General features: G+C 41.7%; 2 long non-coding RNA genes across 2 annotated transcripts; both read right to left on the bottom strand.

Moving 5' to 3' along the window:
* Positions 1-2640: 2640 nt before the first annotated feature.
* LOC122003549 lies at positions 2641-3735 on the bottom strand. The gene is made up of 4 exons (XR_006117990.1): positions 3187-3735; positions 2990-3060; positions 2851-2914; positions 2641-2695 (listed from the first exon to the last, which is right to left on the bottom strand). It is a non-coding gene; the product is annotated as an uncharacterized LOC122003549 (long non-coding RNA).
* Positions 3736-10434: 6699 nt separating this feature from the next.
* On the bottom strand, positions 10435-11494 carry LOC122003542. The gene is made up of 4 exons (XR_006117982.1): positions 10981-11494; positions 10784-10854; positions 10645-10708; positions 10435-10489 (listed from the first exon to the last, which is right to left on the bottom strand). It is a non-coding gene; the product is annotated as an uncharacterized LOC122003542 (long non-coding RNA).
* Between the last annotated feature and the right edge of the window lie 378 nt (positions 11495-11872).

Raw genomic sequence — 11872 nt, 5'->3', positions numbered from 1 at the left:
GGTTCATCCGATACTGCAGTAGCTACCTTTCGACCAAAATTTGGACTGCTCGATGATATCATTTGGGTTGACCACTAATGAATTGAATTTGAAATATTAAAATTGTTGTTTATGTAGTTGGATTCTTTTAAATTTTTAATCAAGATGATTTAGCCCTGTTGGTGATTTGTCATCAGCCAATGTGATTTAGGGATCATAGTTAATTATCTTGGAAATATTACACTGATGTATAATAATATTAACTAAATTTTGTACTATTAAAATGTTGTATAATATCAGTTTTTCACTGTCTCAGAAATCGAATAGGTGTCGTTAAATAATATTGATATTACATCGATTTTCCACCGTTGCCAAAATCGGTGTTATTAACTGATATTACATCAGTTTTATATCGTTGATGGAATTGGTGTTGTTAATATTACATCAGTCGTAAACCACTGCCAAAACTGGTGTTATTAACATATATTACATCAGTTTTACACCGTTGCTGAAATGATGTCGTTAAGTGATACTACACCAGTTCATAACCGATTCGAAAACTGGTATCGTTAAGTGATACTACACCGGTTATAACCCAATGTCTAAAATGGCAAACCTTTTACATCGCCTTCATAGACATCGATCGATTTTGTAATAGACAGCAGTGGAAAACCGTTATCTGTGAGGGTTTTTCTTGTAGTGTGGCCTTCCTCGCCACTGGAAACTTAGCACAGTCGTGCCATTTCGCACGACCGTGTGTTGCTTGGACACAGGGGGGTTGATACGGTCGTGTGGGTCACATGGTCGTGGCTTGATTTACTTCAGGATGGCCACACGCCCGTGTGGCATACACGGCCCCAACTTGATTTCTTCCAATGTTGCTCTCGTGTGCGTTTTATCTCCATTTTTGCTCTAAATATCATCCTATCAATTAAAACAAGCAAAGAGTAGATCTCCGAATATAATATAATGAAAGTATGACATTATTAAACATAGATTATGCTAATGAAATACAAGTAGATGTACGTCCTAACATGCATAAAAGTGTATAAAATCTACGCACATCACACCCCCAGACTTAAATCTTTGCTTGTCCTCAAGCAAATGTCACGCCCCAGAGGAGTCTCTGTCCGAAGAAATTTCGACAGCATCTCCCCTGTACGGCGGACAATATGAAACTTTCTACATATCACATATACATCAGCCACAGGCGGCTGGAATAATAACAAAAAAAAATAAAGACAAACACCACGCAGTTAATAAAGATATCCAGCCTCTGGCTGTCACAACCACGCAGTTAATAATAGTAAACAACAACAATAGGACTCTGACTCGAAATCCACCCTACTCCACTACATTCGTAAAGCTCAAATCCAACGAACTCACCTCTTCTGCCGTCTAGGCAGGCATATAGTAGAATAAAAACCAAACCATCCAAAAATCCATCAAACGGTAACAATCCGTACAATATCCATAAATAAAATCCAAAACAAAACTAAAACATAGTCTGATGGAAGAAAAACCAAAATAAAGCAAATAACAACCTAGTAGAGAACTAGCTCTACGTGCAGATGGGGGGCCAGCGACTGGAACTGCTCCGGACAGCCTCAACCTGAAAATATATCAACAATGGAGGCGGGGTGAGTCCAACACTCAGCAGGTACAACTGATATGCATAATAAAACAAATAACAGACAACACTAATCATGCGTACAGTCTCCTGAATATGAGGAGGATAAATGCAACTGAAATGAAATCAGAAGATAACTGTACTGACCGGATCAAAGTATAAAGGTAACAGGTCGTCAGACCGAGTGAGTCATAATCCTGTATGCATGTCAATCAATGCATCCAAACAAATGCAGCATATAAGTGCAGCAATCACAAGCAAATAAAAATGCAATAAATGCATATGTCAACCCCATACTCTGAAATCAATGCTCCTGTGCAATGACAGAGTAAACGGGATGCTGTCGGAGTACTCCTGTCCTGTGACCCCAAATCATAAATGGGGGCGCTCTCATCTCCGGTACACGATGACGGGGAGGATATCTCTACCGGCTACCACGCTGAGTCTCCTGACCAACGGAGCCAAACAAAGTCCACCATCTGCCGGCTACCACGCTGCTACCCTAAATGCCAACGGAGCCAAACAGAGCGGAACTGACTGCCGGCTACCACGCTGAGTCGCCTGACCAACGGAGCCAAACAGCAGAACCGCCACACACCAGCCAGATATACAAATCCATGGGTGATGTGTGCAGTACATGTAACTGGCGATGAGCTCAACCAAAGTAGAGCCGACAATCGCACAGCATGCAATCATGATGCATGATACTGAACATGGCAATCTCATGAATAACATGGCATGATCCATATAAATAGATACAAAGTGTGTACCACAAGAAGACGTATCAAATAGAAGGTACACAAATCGAAGAGGGTATCAAATAAACCCTAGATCCAGAATATAACAGAGCATGTGGTTAGGTCACTACCTAAGGCATATGTGATCAGGTAGACAATATGCAATGCAGAATAAATAAACAAACAACATGTACTAATCATGTAGTGACCAACCGAAATAAACAAGTAACACAATTACTGTTATATGTTAAACATATTATCATGCATATCAAAAGACACAAGTCAAAGTACCCGCCTCCAATAAAGTGATCCAAATCTGACTCCAAGATACTCGTCTCGCGTCAAGATCCTGTGTCACGAATATAAATATATTTCATTTAGCTACATTCTCATAAATAGCTAAATAACTCTCTAACCCTAGTTTAGGGCAAATCCCTGACCAACACATAAACCCAATTCAACCCATACATGATCAATAGCATATATCAAATTCCTATGCCTTACCTGAAACTCACAGCCGTTTTATCACTGTTGGAAGTAGGATCGTTTGCTGCTGGAATCCTTCCTACTGATCAGATCATGTTGAGATCAATAATTGGGAATCACAAATCAAACAACAACCCATCTTACAACCTAATCTTACCTCAGGTGTGTCAAGCTGTTGACAGGGGGTGGTGGCCGGAATCAAACAGAGACAGCAACAAACTCTTGATGCTGTGATAACCGGAACCAACTAGGTCACTGTCTTCCAACAATCGAATCGAAAGAAATCACACTACAAATGCATCAACAACCCAATCAACTACTAGTGCACAACTAAAATTTCAACCTAATCCTTACCTTCATCCAGTAGCTCACTGGATTAGAGGACGGAGGAGTTAGGTCACCGGTGTTGTTTCCAGCAAGGGCTACTGAGGCAGTAAACCAGAGCAAAGGGGCGACGACGACATACAGATCCCAAGTGGTGGCCACGGCAGAACCCTTACCAGCGTCGGAAACAGAGGCTAGGGCAGAGGCTACAAATCGACAATTGCTTTGAGTGTTGGCAGCCGGCTATCTGCTGAGCGGGGGCTAGGGCACGGTGAGAACTCGGACAAGGAGTCTCGGAGTGGCACAGAAGAGGTCGGAAAAAGGCGTCGACGGCGTTGGCACCTAGGGCTCGGTGCTGCTCGGCGTCGGGAGAAAGAGAGACAGTGGCATCGGCAGAGATGCTAGGGCATAGAGGAAAGGCAGCCGAGGCTGGGAAATCGGTGCCGGCAGTGGCATCGCTGGAGTCGGGGCAGAGGCTAGGCACCGGCGATTTGGGGACGGCAGAGCGGAGAAGAAGAAAAAGGAACAAACCTTGATCGGGGCTTAAATCGCGAGCGGTTAGCTCGGCGCCGGTTAGGGCAAGGGAGAAGGCAGTGTCAGGAAAGCACGGGAGAGAAAAAGAAAAAGAATAAAGAAAAAGGGAGAAAAATCAAACATTTCCTCTTTAAAACGAGGTAGCCTAAACAGGCTTTTCCGGACCCCATTTTTATCCCCGTTAACTCGTCCGTACGAGCTCCGAAAAATTCCCGAAAAATTTCTAAAAATTCCGGAAAATTCCCTTATTAATATTCCCTATTTTTTTTTTTCCCGGTATTTTACATTCTCCCCCACTAATAAAAATTTGGTCCCCAAATTTCAGTATCTACCATCAGCAAGTACTAATAACAAGTAACAATAATAAATGCTGAACGGTAAATTAAATCACATACCACAAGTGAAAAGATGGGGTATCGAGCTCGGATCGTATCCTCGAGCTCCCAAGTAACTTCCTCATCCGAATGATGCTGCCATCCGACTTTAACCAGCCGGATAGTCTTGTTCCGCAACTGACGCTCTTTCCGGTCGAGAATCCGTACCGGAACCTCCTCATAAGTTATGTCAGGCTGAACTGGAACTGGAATATCTGTCAGCACATGCGTCGGGTCGGGCACGTATCTCATCAGCATGGATACGTGGAATACATCGTGCACGCCAATCAAGGACGGCGATACTACCAACTAGTGAGCTACTGCTCCAATCCTTTCTAAGATCTAGAAAGGTCCAATGTATCACAGAGCTAGCTTACCTCTGAGGTCAATCTCTTCACCCCTTTCTTGGGTGAAACTCGCAAAAATACCTGGTCACAAATGGAGAACTCTAAGAGTCTCCCACTCCGGTCAGCGTAACTCTTCTAGCAGTCATATGCCTCTAACATCTTCTGTCCGATAGTATGGACCACTTTGCCTCACGTTGAGCTCTATGAGGTCCCAACAACTGGGCCTCTCGGATTCTCGTCCTGATTAACGACTGAGCAACTATGGTAACAAGAATACCCTGCTCTGTCTGTCCCTGCTCCTCAATGTCTAACTCAGAGAAATCCTGAATCAAATCTGTGACCACAACTCGGTGGCAAGCTAAAGTCCCTCTAGACCTCTAGCTAAGTGCATCGGTAACCACATTAGCTTTTCCCAGGTGATAGCTAATGGTACAATCATAATCCTTCAAGAACTCCATCTATCTCCTCGGTCGAAGATTAAGTTCCTTCTGAGTGAACAGATATTTGAGATTCCGATGGTCAGTGAGAATCTCAATGTAATATCATACAGGTACTGCCGCCAAATCTTCAGGGCAAAAATAACAGCGGCCATTTACAGATCATGTACAGGGTAGACCTTCTCATGCTCCTTCAACCGACGAGAATCATAAGAGACTAACATATCGTGCTGCATCAGAACAGCGCTCAAATCCTGAATAGATGCGTTGGTGTAGAGGACATATCCGTCCTCTCCAGAAGGTAAAAACCAAAAATCGAAGCCGACACTAGTCTCCGCTTCAGCTCCTAAAAGCTGGTCTTGCAATCCTCAGTCCGAGTAAACTTCACGCCTTTCATGGTCACGCGTGAAAGTAGCATAGCTATGCGGAAGAAACCCTCGACGAAAGGTCTGTAATATCCTGCGAGTCACAAAAGACTGCGGATCTCCTACACTGACTTCGGCTGCTCCCAACGGTAACAACCTCTATCTCCTGTGGAACCACGGTATACTCCTACTAGTGACCGTGTGTTCCAAACATCATAACAAAAGACAATCCAAACCATCACTACTGATAATCACATATAGATGTTCTCGTCGAATCATCTCTAGATCTATGCAAAGATAGTGTACGTGACTCACCTCGGATCCGTAATAAACCACAACATCGTCCACAAAGATAATGGACACCTATCCAAACATCCTCGACATACCAGGATTATCGAGTCCCTGAAAACATCTAAGGCACTGTAAGCCTATATGGCAAAAACCAATACACATAATGTCTGTATCACAGACATTCCTATTCATAAGATCTCCAATAATAAATCGAAAAATCTGATCATCAATAACATAAATCACCAAAGAATAGATCCTCCAGGGTGAGAGCAACGCTCCATCACAGGAAATACTACATATGTGGGAGCAACGCTCTACCACAAGAAATCCTCAATATGTGGGAGCAACACTCCACCACAAATAATCTGAAATATGTATCTGCAATAAATATAGGAGCAATGCTCCGCTACCAGCAATCCGTGATATGTGGGAGCAACGCTCCACCACAAAACAATACCTAAGTACCCCAAGGCACCTAACTATCCAGCTAGAGACTGTACAAGATCTCTCTACCACAATTCGCTGTGGTTATCCTAGGATATAACAACCTAGTAACTAATCAAATTCATCATCAACTCTATCAGCATCCTAGTGGGTCATCCACTGATAGGAAAATTAGTTGATGGGTTAATTCAACAAATGACATAATGCAGTCACTCCACATTCTGCATTCAGTATAAGTAGAATCATCATACTGCTACCAATGTATACACCTAGCACTCATGCTCACACAACATATGTATGATCAACAAAATCCTCCAATTATTATACACCAATCATACTCACAACTCAGGTATATTCAGTATGATACCTCCAACAATACATACCGAACACGTGTGCAAAATCAATGTAGGTAAAATCAACAATACACCTCAAACAACACTCACATAACATATAGTATAACCAACATATAATTCCAATAAAACCTACTAAACCCAGGTGCACTCATAAAATCAAACATAATCAAAAAGATACCTCAGATACCACACCAAACACATATGTACATATCACAACTCAGATTAAATCGATAAAATGCCTCCAACAAAACACCACCGATGTACATATACTACATCTCGGATTTAATCAACAAGATATCTTCAATAATACCTCCAGATACATACACCCAACTACATATCTATGATTCACAAGGAACCTTCAAACCATATCAGAACATGGATACATATACTACTTACAAATGGACAGTCCACCCAGGATTCCTACAACACATAACAATCATCATATACGTGCAATATAGACATGCAAAATCAGCATACCAGCTCAATCAAAGAGACCAACCTTATGCTACCAACACTCATGGGTTACGGGTATATCTAAACAAAATTCATGCATATGTATCAAGCATGAATACATCAATCAAAAGCAACTCAAAATGGAGCAGCCTAATCATCCAGTAACAACCCTGCTCTAAGTTCAAAGGAACTAGTATCGGACAAGAAAAATATACACAGCCGTGGTATAACATTGCAAGTCAATGTCATACCCTACCAAGACTATATCAAATGGGAAGAATTTTATCATCACAAATCCAAATGTACTCTCCCAGTATACACTAGTAACGAGTGTATCCCATAAGTGTTAAGCAATTAACTCTACACTTCCTTACATCAGCGGGGTCATATATCCCAATGCACCCTCTAAGTTATCCCACCAGATATATACAGTCCATGGTCAAAGTTTTCATGGAATAGGATACATCGATCCTCTATAACCTATCCAAGCCGACAATGATATACGGCTGAATCCGTCCTTTCCACGTCAGTACAAAGCATGTACTCAAATGTGCTCTAGATACATAACTAAGCACAATCAACCTAAAGGTTCAAACCTCTAAGAATAGAGTATGACAATCCTCTACTGATCAACCAACAAAACTAAATCATTCATCTACTAACTAATCAAGAATACCTTAATCCTCCACAAGCAACTAAGGTATATCAAACTACGATCAAATGGTATACTACATTATCAAATAACTAAATCAGTTCATGGGTCAATTCAACACTAATACATCATCTCAAACTAGAGAATGTCAATCCACATAATATCATATGAATAAATGTGTACGACCCAAAAGAAAAAGCTAGAATTCAATATCATCAAGACACCCTCATTTTTTTTTTTATCCTCAAAAATATCAGCCCACTAATATCAGATGAATAAGTCTCTACTCTCCATGAGGGTAAGTTAGCATTCAAAACATTAAATCATTATTTATCCACATAGTTCAATATCAGATGAAACAAATATCAATTTTATCATCCTATTAATTAACCACAATTAACCAGATTTATTAAAATCAAAAATCTCATAGGCACATAAACTCTCTAGCTTCCAATTTATAATCTGATCACCAACTATAAACATCAACCTGTGAACACCATACATGATACTCACTATATCACCATCAATGACAACCCAAATAAAAGATCATCAAAATAGTTATCCACTAAAAGATCATCAACAACCACATAACATTTACTCTCTTAAATCATTAGAAATCAACACATCAAAATATCTGATCTCACAATATCCCTCAACCTCAAACCATTCTCAATAATGATCAAACATGGTAACTCCCCTAATGAACAATTTTTCATCATATCGGGTATCCTAATATCCAAAAGATATGAGTATAAAACCTCCACTGGCTAAAACAACATAAATATGTAGGTATCATCCACTACCCAGCTAACAATAGCAGAGGCTGGTATGTGCCTCCATCTCCTACTAATAGTAACAGAAGCTAAAATCTACTGATGGTATGATGTGAAAAATCACCAGAGACTATAATCCTTGATCTCTATTAAGGTCAACCATGCTTAATGGCTAACTCATCACAAAAAATATGTGCTACAGCAACCAGACAGGTACTAAATAAAGAATGCTAATACCTGTCATAAACTATAAAATTAAACATCATACCTATATGCCGTCTGGAGATGTTCCGTCCAGTCCCCAAATTGACCTCAAAATTTCCGATCGAGAACAACAACGGAAATCCATATAAATCCGAAACGGAAATCCAAACTCAATCGTAATGGAAAAATTCATGTCACTCAAACAACTACCCAGTTTGACTCGTAAACTTGGGCTAAATCCAAAAATCCAGAATACCCAAAAACAGGTATCCGATAAATCACCAGAACACCGAAAGCAGGTATCATAACCCGCTCTGATACCAAATAAATTGGTATCAGATAAATCTCAAAAATCCAACACACGAAAATCCAACAAGTATCGCCAAACTTTGGCGCTCTGATACCATATCAATTGGTATCAGGTTATACCAACTATGCAAAATACGAAAACAAAGATCGTAAAAATCCAAAACACACAGCAAGTATCGTATAACTTGGCTCTGATACCACTAAATTGTCACGCCCCAGAGGAGTCTCTGTCCGAAGAAATTTCGGCAGCATCTCCCCTGTACGGCGGACAATATGAAACTTTCTACATATCACATATACATCAGCCACAGGCGGCTGGAATGATAACAAAAAAATAAAGACAAACACCACGCAGTTAATAAAGATATCCAGCCTCTGGCTGTCACAACCACGCAGTTAATAATAGTAAACAACAACAATAGGACTCTGACTCGAAATCCACCCTACTCCACTACACTCGTAAAGCTCAAATCCAACGAACTCACCTCTTCTGCCGTCCAGGCAGGCATATAGTAGAATAAAAACCAAACCATCCAAAAGTCCATCAAACGGTAACAATCCGTACAATATCCATAGATAAAATCCAAAACAAAACTAAAACATAGTCTGATGGAAGAAAAACCAAAATAAAGCAAATAACAACCTAGTAGAGAACTAGCTCTACGTGCAGATGGGGGCCAACGACTGGAACTGCTCCGGACAACCTATCAACAATGGAGGCGGGTGAGTCCAACACTCAGCAGGTACAACTGATATGCATAATAAAACAAATAACAGACAACACTAATCATGCGTACAGTCTCCTGAATATGAGGAGGATAAATGCAACTGAAATGAAATCAGAAGATAACTGTACTGACCGGATCAAAGTATAAAGGTAACAGGTCGTCAGACCGAGTGAGTCATAATCCTGTATGCATGTCAATCAATGCATCCAAACAAATGCAGCATATAAGTGCAGCAATCACAAGCAAATAAAAATGCAATAAATGCATATGTCAACCCCATACTCTGAAATCAATGCTCCTGTGCAATGACAGAGTAAACGGGATGCTGTCGGAGTACTCCTGTCCTGTGACCCCAAATCATAAATGGGGGAGCTCAATGCTCTCATCTCCCGGTACACGATGACGGGGAGGATATCTCTGCCGGCTACCACGCTGAGTCTCCTGACCAACGGAGCCAAACATCTGCCGGCTACCACGCTGCTACCCTAAATGCCAACGGAGCCAAACAGAGCGGAACTGACTGCCGGCTACCACGCTGAGTCGCCTGACCAACGGAGCCAAACAGCAGAACCGCCACACACCAGCCAGATATACAAATCCATGGGTGATGTGTGCAGTACATGTAACTGGCGATGAGCTCAACCAAAGTAGAGCCGACAATCGCACAGCATGCAATCATGATGCATGATACTGAACATGGCAATCTCATGAATAACATGGCATGATCCATATAAATAGATACAAAGTGTGTACCACAAGAAGACGTATCAAATAGAAGGTACACAAATCGAAGAGGGTATCAAATAAACCCTAGATCCAGAATATAATAGAGCATGTGGTTAGGTCACTACCTAAGGCATATGTGATCAGGTAGATAATATGCAGTGCAGAATAAATAAACAAACAACATGTACTAATCATGTAGTGACCAACCGAAATAAACAAGTAACACAATTACTGTTATATGTTAAACATATTATCATGCATATCAAAAGACACAAGTCAAAGTACCCGCCTCCAATAAAGTGATCCAAATCTGACTCCAAGATACTCGTCTCGCGTCAAGATCCTGTGTCACGAATATAAATATATTTCATTTAGCTACATTCTCATAAATAGCTAAATAACTCTCTAACCCTAGTTTAGGGCAAATCCCTGACCAACACATAAACCCAATTCAACCCATACATGATCAATAGCATATATCAAATTCCTATGCCTTACCTGAAACTCACAGCCGTTTTATCACTGTTGGAAGTAGGATCGTTTGCTGCTGGAATCCTTCCTACTGATCAGATCATGTTGAGATCAATAATTGGGAATCACAAATCAAACAACAACCCATCTTACAACCTAATCTTACCTCAGGTGTGTCAAGCTGTTGACAGGGGGTGGTGGCCGGAATCAAACAGAGACAGCAACAAACTCTTGATGCTGTGATAACCGGAACCAACTAGGTCACTGTCTTCCAACAATCGAATCGAAAGAAATCACACTACAAATGCATCAACAACCCAATCAACTACTAGTGCACAACTAAAATTTCAACCTAATCCTTACCTTCATCCAGTAGCTCACTGGATTAGAGGACGGAGGAGTTAGGTCACCGGTGTTGTTTCCAGCAAGGGCTACTGAGGCAGTAAACCAGAGCAAAGGGGCGACGACGACATACAGATCCCAAGTGGTGGCCACGGCAGAACCCTTACCAGCGTCGGAAACAGAGGCTAGGGCAGAGGCTACAAATCGACAATTGCTTTGAGTGTTGGCAGCCGGCTATCTGCTGAGCGGGGGCTAGGGCACGGTGAGAACTCGGACAAGGAGTCTCGGAGTGGCACAGAAGAGGTCGAAAAAAGGCGTCGACGGCGTTGGCACCTAGGGCTCGGTGCTGCTCGGCGTCGGGAGAAAGAGAGACAGTGGCATCGGCAGAGATGCTAGGGCATAGAGGAAAGGCAGCCGAGGCTGGGAAATCGGTGCCGGCAGTGGCATCGCTGGAGTCGGGGCAGAGGCTAGGCACCGGCGATTTGGGGACGGCAGAGCGGAGAAGAAGAAAAAGGAACAAACCTTGATCGGGGCTTAAATCACGAGCGGTTAGCTCGGCGCCGGTTAGGGCAAGGGGGTGAGGACTTCGGGCGCGCGGCAATGAAAGAAAACGGCGGAGGAAAATAAGAAAAAGAATAAAGAAAAAGGGAGAAAAATCAAACATTTCCTCTTTAAAACGAGGTAGCCTAAACAGGCTTTTCCGGACCCCATTTTTATCCCCGTTAACTCGTCCGTACGAGCTCCGAAAAATTCCCGAAAAATTTCTAAAAATTCCGGAAAATTCCCTTATTAATATTCCCTATTTTTTTTTCCCCGGTATTTTACAGCAAACCCCACAATCTAAACTCATGTGGTTGAATAGTGCATCATAATCTCTAGTAAGTCAATCTAATCCTATCAAATGATTTCATTG

This window comes from Zingiber officinale, chromosome 1A (assembly GCF_018446385.1).
Source record: "Zingiber officinale cultivar Zhangliang chromosome 1A, Zo_v1.1, whole genome shotgun sequence".
Classification (NCBI taxonomy): domain Eukaryota; kingdom Viridiplantae; phylum Streptophyta; class Magnoliopsida; order Zingiberales; family Zingiberaceae; genus Zingiber; species Zingiber officinale.
Note: the sequence above shows the minus strand (reverse complement) of the source record. Positions and strands in the feature narration are given on the sequence as shown.